Source organism: Pogoniulus pusillus, chromosome 19 (assembly GCF_015220805.1).
Source record: "Pogoniulus pusillus isolate bPogPus1 chromosome 19, bPogPus1.pri, whole genome shotgun sequence".
Classification (NCBI taxonomy): domain Eukaryota; kingdom Metazoa; phylum Chordata; class Aves; order Piciformes; family Lybiidae; genus Pogoniulus; species Pogoniulus pusillus.
Window position 1 is genome coordinate 4,485,622 of NC_087282.1, and position 14,447 is coordinate 4,500,068.

A 14,447-nucleotide genomic window follows, 5' to 3' on the forward strand; every position below is an offset into this window, starting at 1 on the left:
CCATATCCCTCAGCACTACGTACCCACGGCTTTGAGACCCCTCCCGGGATGGAGACTTCCACCACTTTTTAAAACCACTCTACTGTGCAGCCTGTTCCCAGCCTTGACAACCCTTCTGGGGAAGAAATTGTTCTTCTTGCCCAATCTAAACTTTCTCTGGTGCAACTTGAGGCCAATTACTCCTGTTCTTGGCAGAAGAAACTGACCCCAACCTGCCTCCAGCCTCCTTTCAGGGAGTGAAAGAGAACGTCAAGGTCTCCTCTCACCCTTCTTTTCCCCAAGCTAAACAACCACAGTTCCCCCAGCCACTCCTTACAAGAACTGTGCTCTAGATCCTTCACCAGTTCTGTTACCCTTCTTCGGACCCAGTCCAGGACCTCAACGTTTTTCCTGTAGCAAGGAGTCCAAAACTGAAGCCAGCATTTAAGGTGTGGCCTCACCATCCCCAAGTACAGGGAGGCAATCACTGCCCTTGTCCTGCTGGCCACACTACTGTTGGCACATGCAAGGACCCTCTTGGCCTGGACACACATCGGCTCAGCTGACTGTCACCCAACTCACCCAGGTCATTTTCTGCCAGGCAGTTTCTAGCTGCTCTGTCCCAAGCCTGGAGCATTAGTGGGGTTAGTGCGACCTAAGCGCAGCATACAGCTCTTGGTCTTGCTGACTCTGCTAAATCATAGACTCACCCAGGTTGGAAGAGACCTCCAAGATCAACCAGTCCAACCTATAACCCAGCCCTGTCCAGTCAACTAGACCATGGCACTAAGTGCCTCATCCAGTCTTTTCTTGAACACCTCCAGGAAGGGTGACCTATCTCAGAGCTCAGCAGGTGGACCTTAATTTTGTAGGTACCACTTGGAAGGTGAACACAGCACTGAGTGCCTAGCAGTTCTGGAGGGTTTGGGAGCAGCTGTTAACACCTTCTCCATGTTTTCAAATGTTCATTCTGACTGCTGGGAGTAAATCAAAGGTGGAAAGCAGACTTAGCACAAGTTATCCAGAAAGAATCACACAATGTCAGGGAGTGGAAGTGACCTCAAAAGCTCATCCAGTCCAACCCCCTGCCAGAGCAGGATCACCTTGATCAAATCACACAGGAACACATCTATGTGGGTTTTGAATATCTCTAGAGAGAGAGACTCCACAGCCACCCTGAACAGCCTGTTCCAGGGTACTGTCAACCTCAAAGTGAAAAAATTCCTCCACATATTTAAATGAAACCTCCTCTGCCTTAGCTTCCACCCATAAGCAGCAAGAGTTCACAGAGGGAAGATGATGAACTTCCAGAAAACAGACTCGAATAAGTCTGGATCTGTATCCCTCAGTAAACAAGAGTGGGAGAAGACATCCAGGGAGTAGCCAGTTCCTCATGGAAACATCTGCAGACTATCCCTGTGCCGAGGCAAGAGAGGAAGAATAGCATGAGATCAGCTTGGTCACCTCCAGTACAACAAGGAACATGCACAGAAAGTATAAATTAGCCCAATTCCCTACTACTGAGTGCAAGGAAACAGTGTGAGGACACAGCTGGGAGCAGCCAGGCTGCAGCCACAGGGGAGCGTGGGGATGGACAGACAGAGGCGTGGGAGATAAGGACACAGCAGTGAGGGTGTCAGCAGAACAAGCAGAGGAAAACCAGGTGGCTCTTCTTGGCAAGGAGGGACAAGCGCAAGCAGAAGGGCTGGGACTGGCTTAGTGAGAAACTGCCCTGACAAACATCTGACAGGCTTCAGCCAGGCAGCTGCCAATGGCAGGCACAGGTGAGACTGGGGAAGGGGAGGTGAGGTGCAGAGGGAGACAGCAGGAGTTCTGCGAGTCACAGAATGGCTGCAAGGGCAGAAGCAGGAGGAAGGCAGGAGCCCATGCATGAGCACAGAGGGCTAATGAAATTGTACAGTGGCTTAGGCTCTAAAGGATTTCACAGATCATAGAATCAGCCAGGCTGGAATTGACCTCCAAGATCATCCACTCCAACCTAGCACCCAGCCCTGGCCAAGCAACCAGACCATGGCACTAAGTGCCCCAGCCAGGCTTGGCTTCAACACCTCCAGGCACAGAGACTCCACCACCTCCCTGGGCAGCCCATTCCAATGCCAATCACTCTCTCTGCCAACAGCTTCCTCCTAACACCCAGCCTAGACCTCCCCTGGCACAGCTTGAGACTGTGTCCCCTTGTTCTGTTGCTGTTTGCCTGACAGAAGAGCCCAACCCCACCTGGCTACAGCCTCCCTGCAGGGAGCTGCAGGCAGCAATGAGCTCTGCCCTGAGCCTCCTCTGCTGCAGGCTGCACACCCCCAGCTCCCTCAGCCTCTCCTCACAGGGCTGTGCTCCAGGCCCCTCCCCAGCCTTGCTGCCCTTCTCTGGACACCTTCCAGCACCTCAACATCTCTCTGCAACTGAGGAGCCCAGAACTGGACACAGCACTCAAGGTGTGGCCTGAGCAGTGCTGAGCACAGGGGCAGAAGAATCTCCCTTGTCCTGCTGCCCACACTGCTCCTGAGCCAGCCCAGGATGCCATTGGCTCTGCTGCCCACCTGGGCACACTGCTGGCTCATCTTCAACTACTACCTACCAGTACCCTCAGGTCCCTCTCTGCCTGGCTGCTCTGCAGCCACTCTGTCCTCAGATCACCTACTCCAATCTCCCCACCATGGGCAGGGGTGCATCTCAATTAGATGAACATAAACAACTCCAGGGAGGAAGCATCCACACCCACTCTGAGCCTATTCCAGTGTCTCACCACTCTCAATGCTGAAGAACTTCTTCCTAAGATCCACTCTAAACCTACTCTCCCTCAGCTTCCAACCATTCCCCCTTGTCCTGTCACTACACACCCTTATGACAAGTCCCTCTGCAAGCTTTCCAATAGCATCTCTTCAGCTATCAGAAGCAGTTCAGAGCTAGAGAAGAGCCTTAGAAACTACCTTAAATTGGAGAGGTGGCCTAAAGAGAACAGGATGTGATTTGAAAGAAGGGGGAAAAAACCCAAACAAAAGGAAGAAACAGGAATGCAAAGGACATAGCATCAGGCAGGAGGAGCAGCTGAAACCAGAGTGGCTAGGTGGCACTGCTGAGGAGCGCTTCCAGCTGGGCTTACAGCATCAGATGGTGCAGAGCAGATCGTTAGGCACACAGAAGTGATCCAACAGCTGGAACACTTCTGCTAAGGGGACAGGCTGAGAGACCTGGAGTTCAGCCTAAAGAAGAGAAGGTTCCAGGGAGAGCTTCTTGTGGCCTTTCAGTACTTAAAGGGGCCTGCAAGGACGAAGGTGATGGAGTTTTTTAGCAGGACCTGCTGTGAGAGAAGGGTGATTGGTTTACATTAAGAAAAGGGAGATTCAGACTGGAGAGAAGGAAGACATTCTTCATTCTGAGTGTGGTGAGGCACTGTCCCAGGTTACCCAGGGAGGTGGTAGGTGCCTCATCCCTGGAAGGCTGTTTGGAGCTCTAGTTGTGGATGTCCCTGCTGACTGCAGGGAGGATGGACTAGACAAGCTTTAATGGTCCCTTCCAACCTCAAGCATTTTGTGATTCCCTGACCATTGCTGCAGAAGCAAGCACTGAGAAGGAACATCCCAATTACCATCAGATCATTGGCAAGGGTACTCCCACCATGGATTATCACACAGCACATCCCTTGGCACTGCTGACCGATGCTGGTGAAGCTCCCTGGGACACCAGAGCTGTGGCTCTTGGCCCTGCATTGCAGGAGGTTCTTGTGTGCCCTGTTATGCCCAAGGACATGTTATGGGAGCCCACCTGGAGGCACTTTCTGCTGCCTGGCTGTCAGAGCAGGGCTTGGAGTGTTGGGTGGTCTCCTGCAGGTCTCTGACCCCATGCTCTGTCATCCCTTGGGCAGGGTGAGTTTTGCACGAGGCTGTCCTTTCCAAGAGGAAGCCTTCCAAGCCCTGCAAAAGGCTGTCTGGAGGTTTGTGGGGGGCTTCTTCACTCAGTATTTTACAGCTCACACTCCAGAGAATACGACAGGGGCTGTTCATCCTAACCTTGGCATGGAAGATGGACCAGGTGTAGTCACAGAATCATTTTGGCTGGAAGAGACCTTTAAGCCATCAACCAGCACTGCCAGGTCACCATTAAACCACATCCCTCAGCAACACATCTACACAGCTTCAAAGGCCCTCCAGGAATGTCTTTCCTAGCCTTCCTTTCCTGCAACAGGAGGTGTTGGATGTTTTCCCCTTTAAGTTCAGTGTAATACTCATGAAATGATATGGGAGTCTGTTATGAGATGATAGAAGAGTCTCTGTTTTCAGTTAAGGGAGAAATGTTTCCCTAATACTTGTGAGAGAGGGAAAAAAACCTGAAAGCCTTCACCACTGCCAACCCCAACAACTCCCCAGCAAAATGCAAATAGACCCAAATGAAGCCTCTGCACAAAGCCCTCCAATTATTTTAGGATGATTTGTGATTATTTGAATGCCCAGGGTTGGGAATGTGTTCCAGAGATGGAGATTCAAGTTGCTTTAAAACAAACTCAGAAGGACCGACTGAGACTTGCAGTAGCTTAGTTCTGGTTTTAAGAGCGATCTGTGTTACTTCCAAGATGAATTTTTGAGGACAGTAAGTCCCAGAAGTCCCTGGAAGCTCACTTTGTACTCTGCAGGTCTTTAGGGTCTTCAGTCCAAACTGCACAGAATCAGTTTTGGAGTGTTCCTAAGAAGGGAGCTCACCCTTGCTGCTCAGATCTCCCCAGGGATATTCAATTTGAGGTTCCTAGAGCAGATCATCACACCACACCCCACCAATTCAGAAGAAACACCATCCAATTATATAGCTAATATACAATTATGGGCTGTCAGCCCAGATCTCCTCACACATTGACCATGTGCTGCTGGCCAAACTCAACAAGCTGAGGCCTTGCACTGTTTATCCAGCATTCTGCTTTAATTTCTCTTGCTCTATGCACTGCTGCTAGCTTCAGGCTTGGGTCAGAAGCCTTCCCCTGCCACAGATGTTTCCTTTTTGAACCATTTATCCTTTTCCTCTGCTGAGTGCAACCAGTGCCCTTCCTTTCCCAAGCTTCCTCCCCTTTTATTAAGCCATGCCTGATAAACTTCATTGTATGGATATGAAGAATTCTTTTCAGTTATCTCCTGCAGCTCAGCTTTAACGCTCCAAGGAGACCCACTCCAGGAGATGCAGGATCCAGAGGACACAAAAGCCTCTCAGAAGTGAGAGAGAAGAGCCTCAGAGGTTTCCATTATCTCCTGTAGCCCAGCTTCAACGCCCTGAGGAGACCCAGGATCCAGAGGACACAAAAGCCTCTGAGAAGCGACAGAGATTTGGAATGTTCTGGAGGAGTTGATCAAAGGCAGGGTCCACAATAGGGAAATAAAGAACAATTCTTCTTAATCAAGGAATAATATTGCCTCTTTCACAAGGGTGAGGTCTATCCCCCCCCCCAAAAAAAAATCCTGCCTCTTTCTATCTGCTGAACTTTATTGGGTCCAGCTGCCCCTGCTATTTAATACTTTTCTTCCCCTTTCCCTATGAACAATGGAAAGAAATCTAGGAAAAAAGGAAACATTCCAAAAATAAAGGCATTGTTCCCTCTGAGTCCTCTGGAGGGTGGGCAGAGGCCGAAGAGGAGGAGGAGAACACAGAGGCCACATCTCCAATGCCAGGAGACTTCCCCCCCCCCCCCCCCCCCCCCCCCCCCCCCACTCTTGATTCCTAAACTCCCTGGATTTTTTTTTGCCAGCAACACATTTGGATGGAAAGATTCCATTCCAAAGGGGATTTACCCATAGGTGGGAGGAGGATCTGCTATAGCTGCTTGGGCAGTTCAGAACACACCTCTCTCTCTCTCTTCTGGCACAGGCAAAACTCTCTCAGCACACCACAGATCTAAGTGCCAGCTGCATCTTTAACAGAGCAGGGAACCTCTCAGAAGGATGTTGTAAAGCTTTTAGCCCCTTTGCTTTTTGGCAGCAGCTGTAACATTTGCAGCAGCAACAGAGTTGATTTTAACATCTGTGACCTAACAGCTCTGGAATTCATGACTCTGAGGAAAGCATCTCTCAGTGATGTTAGCAACAGTAAAGTCTCCTGAAACCTGAAGTCACAGCATGGCCTGAAGGAACTTTATGAGCCTCTAGAACAAGGCTCCCAAGGTTTATAAAGCCTCCATGCACCACTGCAATTCCCATTGTTGCTCCTCAGCGAGGAGTTTCACACAGCACAGCCTGGTTTACTTTGGATTGTCTTCTTGCTGCCTGTGAGCTCAGCCTGTGCAGTGAAGGTAGTTCATAGAATGCTTTAGGTTGGCAGGGACCTTTAAAACTCAGCTAGTCTGAACCCTCCTGCAGCCAGCAGGGACATCAGCTGGAGCAGGCTGCTCTAGGTAGCTCACAGGATGCTTTAGGTTGGGAGGGACCTTTAAAACTCATCTAGTCTGAACCCCCCTGCAGTCAGCAGGGACATCAGCTGGAGCAGGCTGCTCTAGGTAGCTCACAGGCTGCTCTAGGTAGCTCACAGGCTGCTCTAGGTAGCTCACAGGCTGCTCTAGGTAGCTCACAGGCTGCTCTAGGTAGCTCACAGGCTGCTCTAGGTAGCTCACAGGCTGCTCTAGGTAGCTCACAGGCTGCTCTAGGTAGCTCACAGGCTGCTCTAGGTAGCTCACAGGCTGCTCTAGGTTGGGAGGGACCCTTAAAACTCATCTAGTCTGAACCCTCCTGCAGCCAGCAGGGACACCAACTAGAGCAGGCTGCTTTAGGTAGCTCACAGGATGATTTAGGTTGGGAGGGACCCTTAAAACTCAGCTAGTCTGAACCCTCCTGCAGTCAGCAGGGACACCAATTGAAGCAGGCTGCTTTAGGTAGCTCACAGAATGCTTTAGGTTGGGAGGGACCCTTAAAACTCAGCTAGTCTGAACCCTTCTGCAGTATCACAGTATCACCAAGGTTGGAAGAGACCTCACAGATCATCAAGTCCAACCCTTTACCACAGTGCCCAAGGCTAGACCATGGCACCAAGTGCCACATCCAACCTTGCCTTGATTTAGGTTGGGAGGGACCTTTAAAACTCAGCTAGTCTGAACCCTTCTGCAGTCAGCAGGGACATCTTCAACTGAAGCCCCAGACAATATTAAAGGAATGATTCCAGGCATGTGGCATCTACCACCTCTCTGGACAACCTGGGCCAGGGTCTCACCACCCTCAAAAAAAACTCCAAACCCCACCAAAACCTATTTTATCTAGTCTAAATGTTTCCAAAACACATCTCTCCTCATCCTGTCACAACAGACCTTGCTAAAAAGTCTGTCCCCATTGAAACATGGGGCACTCAAAGGCCCCAAGAGGGTCTCCCTGGAGCCTTCTCTCCTCCAGGCTGAACAACCCCAACTCTCTCAGCCTGTCCTCGCAGCAGAGGGCTTCCAACCCTCGGATCATTGCCGTGGCCCCCTCTGGCTCTGCTCCAACAGAGGAGCTGACTGGTCAGGGATGCAGGGAGCTGGTGGGTCAGGGGTGATGAGGCAGTGGGTGCCAGGGAGGTTTTATAACATGGTTTGGAATATCATTGTTCCAGCCAGGATGAGTAAGAGCCCAGCTGACGCTGGTCACCGACTGCACTTCCATGTGTCTGGAGGGAGAGGGGGAGGCTGAGAGACAGTTGCACAGTTGAAAAAATAAAGACAATAAGCCTATAAAAGTTTAAGAACTGAATGGATTCCTAACATTTGTTTCTCATTATCACCAAATAACATATAAATAAACATACAACAGAACCAAGAGCAACATCCTAGTTACCCGCTCGAGAAGATGCTGTCTTGAGGCTCCACTCAGCCTCCCTTGGCCAAGCCTCCTCCCTTGTATGCTCCATAATGAGGTGACATAGCAATGCTGGCTGAGCAGTGAGGCCTCCATCTCCCTCTAAAACAAAAAGCCAAGCTGAGGCTGGGCTCTACAGGAGGAGATGTCAATGTGCTGCCAGTTCTTAGAAGTCAGTAGCACAGGGAGAAGAACATGTGAAAAGAAAGCACAGCAAGAGACCACAGCCTCCTCTGCTCCCCTTCCCTCACCCTGTACAAAGGACCCCAGCACACATTGCTCTTTATTATTACTGTTATTGCTTGCTGATTATTAGTAGTGTATCTCAAAGCCACACCCATCTGTGGATGCATCATGCTGGTAAGTAGTGCTTATCCTCCCCCCCCTCCATGTTTAATGGTGTAAAATGGAGCCTCAAGTGAAGCTGTCTGTAAACGCTGTCTGGTGTGGATGAGTGAAATTCAGGCTTCAATTGCAGCAGCTCCTTAGCTCCTTGGGCTATCAAGTGGTTTCTACTCATTCTCTGCTTTGAACATCTCATGGCAGCCTGTCACTGTGACTGCTGCCTGCCCCAGCAAATAAAGCTGCAGGGTAGGAGATCACAGAATGGTTTAGGTTGGAAGGGACCTCAAAGATCATCTAGTTCCAAGCCCCAGATGGCAGGGTCAAACCCCTTCATCATTCACCCTTTATGTCAAATGTTTCTCCCTACCCTCCAAAGCTGACCCTGCAAAGATGCCTCCCTGCTGGAAGAGAGCTCAGTAGCTGCTGGAAGCCAGGAACCAGACTCAGTTTTGAACTTCTAAGCAGCTCAGGGAGGTAGGGGGAGTCCAGGGTGAAGATCTAAAGCCCTGACTTTGAAAAAGATAAATGCAAGGAGCTCCTAAGCAAGCAGAAGTGGTCATAAGGAGGACAGATGAAAGAGTCTTTTTCTGCAGCTATTGCAAACTGCACTCCCAAGGTCCTGATCCAGCTGCAGGACCACCCTGTAAGGGGCTTAGCTGCCAGGCAGTTTGTAGCCTCAAGACTGTTAATATTCCACCACAGCAATAACCAGGGGGAAAGGAAAACCAAGTGTTGGGTCTTAGCTGCATCCCAGCAGCTGCAGATTTAGGTGAGGAGAAAGATGCCAAGGCTCAGACATAATGCCCTACAGAAACACAAGCCTTAAACCAGCAATTTCCTCTGTGGACCCCAGGTCAGAGCAAGGCACAATAAAATATGCACCTGGGTCAGAGGTTCCACAGAGGGGCAGGAGCAATTAGGTATGGTATGGAACAGCAAAAATTCAACTGCTAGTCACAAAAGCAGCAAGCAGATACAGCTCTGACAAGAGACATTTGCCAGCATCTCTTCCATTGCAGCTCGGGCAGGCAGGGCTGCACAGCATCCCTGGGCAATGCAGGCTTCTAGGCTGAACACACCAAGATCAAAAGGTTTCATCTGGACTGGGATATTCAGTCCTGAGCTCCCCTGCTCAGGAGAGGGAGGAAAGCACTGGAGAGAGGCTACAAAGGTGCTAAGAGGCCTGGAGCCTCTCTGTGAGGAAGAAAGGTTGAGAGCTCTGGAGCTGTTGAGCCTGGAGAAGAACAGTCTGACAGGTGACATTGAATCATAGAATCAAGCAGGTTGGAAGAGACCTCCAAGCTCACCCAGTCCAACCTAGCACCCAGCCCTGGCCAATCAACCAGACCATGGCACTAAGTGCCCCAGCCAGGCTTTGTGTCAACACCTCCAGGCACAGCCACTCCACCACCTCCCTGGGCAGCCCATTCCAATGCCAATCACTCTCTCTGCCAACAGCTTCCTAACAGCATCCAGCCTAGACCTCCCCTGGCACAACTTCACACTGTGTCCCCTTCTTCTGTTGCTGCTTGCCTGGCAGAAGAGCCCAACCCCACCTGGCTGCAGCCTCCCTTCAGGCAGCAATGAGCTCTGCCCTGAGCCTCCTCTGCTGCAGGCTGCACACCCCCAGCTCCCTCAGCCTCTCCTCACAGGGCTCTGCTCCAGGCCCCTCCCCAGCCTTGCTGCCCTTCTCCAAACACCTTCCAGCACCTCAGCATCTCTCCTGAACTGAGGAGCCCAGAACTGGACACAGCACTCAAGGTGTAGCCTGAGCAGTGCTGAGCACATGCCCAAGCTTGTCAACATTTGGCTTTTATTTTTCCTCTTGTGGAAACCTTCTCACACCACTTCAGACTCCTTGAGCCTCATTGTGTCAAACACTGGTGCAAGACACCAGATGCTGTAGAGACCTGTTCTGGCTGAGCCTATGCTAGAAATTGTCCCTGTCTGTGTTCATTGGGGATGGTGAACTTAAAGAAGCCAAAGAGAACCTCTTTATATAAATGAAGTTTTTTTTGTTCATGAAAGCCTTTCTAATTTGTACCAAAGAGACCCAAGCACACCCCTGGGACTGGTAAAAATAATAATAGCTTAAGTGGTAGGAGCCTGTGAATTTGAAACAGAAGGTTATGAGATTTAGAAGTATTACAGAAATGTCAATGCTGTATATCAATAAATGCAATTTAGATATACAAAGGAGATAGTGAAGGCTTCAACAAAGGACTGTCAAGCCTTGGCCTCTTCAGATCTCCTTGACATAAAGCAGATGTCTGCATCCAATCGATCCAGAGGAACTGGCCCTCACATCCCAAAGTATGTTCCTGTAAATCACAAATTAATGGCTCCTTCCAAAAATTTCATGGCTTTACTCTTTCAATCTCTTTTTGTTATTACCCTGAGAACTCAGAGTTCCAGCACAGTGGGGGCTGGAAGGAGGCTCTGGAGATTATCCAGTCCAAACCCCCCCACACACACACCCCTTAGCTGAAGCAGGGGCACCCAAGCAGCTTGCCTGCAATCACAATGTCCAGGTGGGTTTGGAATCTCTCTAGAGAAGGAGATTCCAGAACCTCTCTGGGCAGCCTGATCCAGGGCTCCAGCACCCTCAGGGCAGACCTCATTGCTGCCTGCAGGGAGGCTGTAGCCAGGTGGGGTTGGGCTCTGCTGCCAGGCAAGCAACAACAGAACAAGGGGACACAGTCTCAAGTTGTGCCAGGGCAGGTCTAGGCTTGGTGTGAGGAGGAAGTTGTTGGCAGAGAGAGTGACTGGCATTGGAATGGGCTGCCCAGGGAGGTGGTGGAGTCACCATTCCTGGAGGTGTGGAAGCCAAGCCTGGCTGGGGCACTTAGTGCCATGGTCTGGTTGGTTGGGCAGGGCTGGGTGCTAGGTTGGACTGGAGGAGCTTGGAGCTGGAACCATCTCCTAACATGCCCACCTTCCAGACCTGTTTGCTCATGAGGACAGCAGGAGAAGGACTGCATCCAGTCCTTCCTTCCCAGCCTCAGCATCCAAGAGCCAGCCTGACCTCATTTAGCCTCTGCCACCATTTAAAGGGAAATGCCCAGAGTGGGACCTGCACATTCCTGCTGACCACCACACCTCAGCAGCTTAGGAGCTGCCCTTCTGTAGGCTTGAGAAACACAGCAGAGGTCATCTCACTTCCAGCACTTCACTCTCAGGCTTTGGAATTTAATTTTATCTATTTTTTTTCCAGAATGCTGAGAGCTGCATTTTCACCTGCTGTGCTTTCATTAGCAGGGTTTTGAGTAAACTGCAGGCTCAGAGCAAGCTCACAGCAGAGGATGAACATCCAAGTTCCTCATGGCATCAGCAACACCTCCTGTGCCTGACCTTTTCCTCAGAATATGCAGCACTAACACAGAATGAACCAGGTTGGAAAATACCTCTAAGATCATCCAGTCCAACCTAGCAACTAACCCTTCTAATTAACTAACCTATGGCAACGAGTGCCTCATCCAGCCTCCTCTTAAACACCTCCAGGGATGGGGACTCCACCACCTGCCCAGGCAGCCCATTCCAATGCCAATCACTCTCTCTGACAACAACTTCCTCCTAACATCCAGCCTAGACCTCCCCTGGCACAGCTTGAGACTGTGTCCCCTTGTTCTGTTGCTGCTTGCCTGGCAGCAGAGCCCAACCCCACCTGGCTACAGCCTCCCTGCAGGCAGCTGCAGACAGCAATGAGCTCTGCCCTGAGCCTCCTCTGCTGCAGGCTGCACACCCCCAGCTCCCTCAGCCTCTCCTCACAGGGCTGTGCTCCAGGCCCCTCCCCAGCCTTGCTGCCCTTCTCTGGACACCTTCCAGCACCTCAACATCTCTCTGCAATTGAGGAGCCCAGAACTGGACACAGCACTCAAGATGTGGCCTGAGCAGTGCTGAGCACAGGGGCAGAAGAACCTCCCTTGTCCTGCTGGCCACACTGCTCCTGAGCCAGCCCAGGATGCCATTGGCTCTGCTGCCCACCTGGGCACTGCTGGCTCATCTTCAACTACTACCTACCAGCACCCCCAGGTCCCTCTCTGCCTGGCTGCTCTCAGCCACTCTGTCCCCAGTCTGTAGTGCTGCTTGGGGTTGTTGTGGCCAAAGTGCAGAACCCTGCCCTTGGCCTTGTTAAAACTCCTGGCATTGGATTGTGCCCTTCTGTCCAGGCCCCCCTGCAAAGCCCTCCTGCCTTCTAACAGATCCACACTCGCTCCCATCTTGGTGTTGTTTGCAAACTTACTGATGATGGACTCAATGAAGAGAGATGAAAGCAAGCAAGGAAACTTCTACAGCATTTGGGTGAAGGCAGAATAAAACCCAAACCATCCTTTCCCAGCCCTTTCCCATCCTGGGGCTTCACTTCAATGCAATTAAAGCTGAATTAATGAAGATATTAATGAAGATACTGATTTTCTCAGGGGAGTAAAGGCACCAGGATGGCCTTGATCTTCCTCAGGCACCAAAGCAAAGAACCAAAATTGTTCTATGCTCTAAGGTCAATTAATCAAGCAGGCAACACAGATCATCATGCAGCAGCATTAAGGCCATGACCCAAAGAAGCAAAGGAAGAAAGAGGTCACTCAGTAAACCTCATCTGTCTGAGAGCATCTAACACAAACCCACCTTCTACAGCCTGCCCAGGCAGCTCCTGCTCTGCTGTGGCAAGGGGCTTGCTAATGAAAAAGAGATTGTAAGCCCTTACTTGATGCCAATCCCAAACAAAATGAGAACAAAGGAGTCCTCCAGGCAAAAAATAAGTGGAAATTACCATCATTAATAATTTCTTCAACTCCTAACTACAAGGTTTTCATCAGTCTTCTGAGGTGGCATCATGCTAACTTTCCAGTCTCACAGACACAATCCATGGACCCACCAAAAACACCTTGGCCACATAAAAAATACACTAAGAACTCCTCACCAACACCCAAGTGCTCTGATTGGAGTATGTCCACCACATCCAGGCTTTGAAATGCCTCAAGACACCCTTAAGCTTCCTGGTAGGTGGGAAGCAGAGCCTGGAGCTCCATCTTCACAGTGAAGAATAGGAGGAGCAGTGAACCACAAACACTCCCCAGCATTCTGAGTGTCCTATGGCCCCGTGTTGGTGTGGAAGGGGCTCTCAAGTACATTTTTAGCTCAACTGTAGCCAGATACATGATTGTGAGGAACCCTGAGCCCTCCCATGCCCAGGGAAGATGGAGAAGCTTCAGGACTCTGAAGTTGTTCAGACATGGAAGGAACACAGTTAGTGCAACTTCTAGATGCACATGAGAGCCTCAGAATGCAAGGGGTTGGAAGGGACCTCAAAAGATCATCCAGTCCAACCCCTCCTTGCCAGAGCAGGAGCACACAGGAACACAGCCAGGTGTGTTTGGAATGTCTTCAGAGAAGGAGACTCCACAACCTCTATGGGCAGCCTGCTCCAGGGCCACCCTCACAGAGAAAAAGTTTTCCTTTCTATTCCTATGGCACCTCCTCTGCTCCAGCTTGCACCAACTGTCCCTTGTCCTATCATTGGACATCCCTGAGCAGTGCCTGGCCCTGACCTCCTGACACTGCCCTGCACATCTTTATCAACAGGAATGAGGTCACCCCTCAGGCTTCACTCCAAGCCCCAGCTCCCTCAGCCTGTCCTCACAGAGAGGTGTTCCACTGCCTTCAGCATCTTTGTAGCTCTGTGCTAGACTCTTCCAAGCAGTTCCCTGAGGTCCTTCTTGACCTGAGTGGCCCAGAACTGGACGCAGCATTCCAGATGCAACCTCACCAGAGTAGAGGGGCAGGAGAACCTCTCTCAGCCTACTCATTCCACCCCTTCTGATCTACCGCAGGATGCCATTGGCCTTCTTGGCCACAAGGGCACATTGCTGGCTCATGGTCACCCTCCTGTCCACCAGGACCCCCAGGTCACTTTCCCCTGTGCTGCAGAACCTTTTGTGCCACCTATCAAACCACAGAAACACAGCAACAATGACCCCTCCTAGCTCACATCCAGGAGACATGACACCATAAATCCAGATCCCACCCACGATTCCAGAGCCTGGAGAGATCCATCCTGCAGCTCACAGGATTTGCAAGCCTGGGGTTGGATATGGATCTGCTGAGCTTTGTGTTGCAGCCTTTCCCATGCTTTTTTCCAGCAGGAATATTTCCATGCTGCCCATTTCAGCTTTTATGGACCCAAAAGGCAAATTTACAAGTGAATAACTTCTTTCTTGTTCCATGCTGCCTTCCAGCTTTGATGCCCATAGGCCTATAGGCATGAAAATTTATATCCACTTAACTCACATCTATTCCAAACCCCTAGGA

General features: G+C 50.7%; 1 protein-coding gene across 1 annotated transcript in view; it reads right to left on the minus strand.

Annotated features, from left to right (window-relative positions):
• EDA (ectodysplasin A) overlaps positions 1-14,447 on the minus strand; it is a 119,283-nt gene that overhangs the window by 91,561 nt on the left and 13,275 nt on the right. The gene's annotated exons all lie outside the window — the stretch shown is intronic.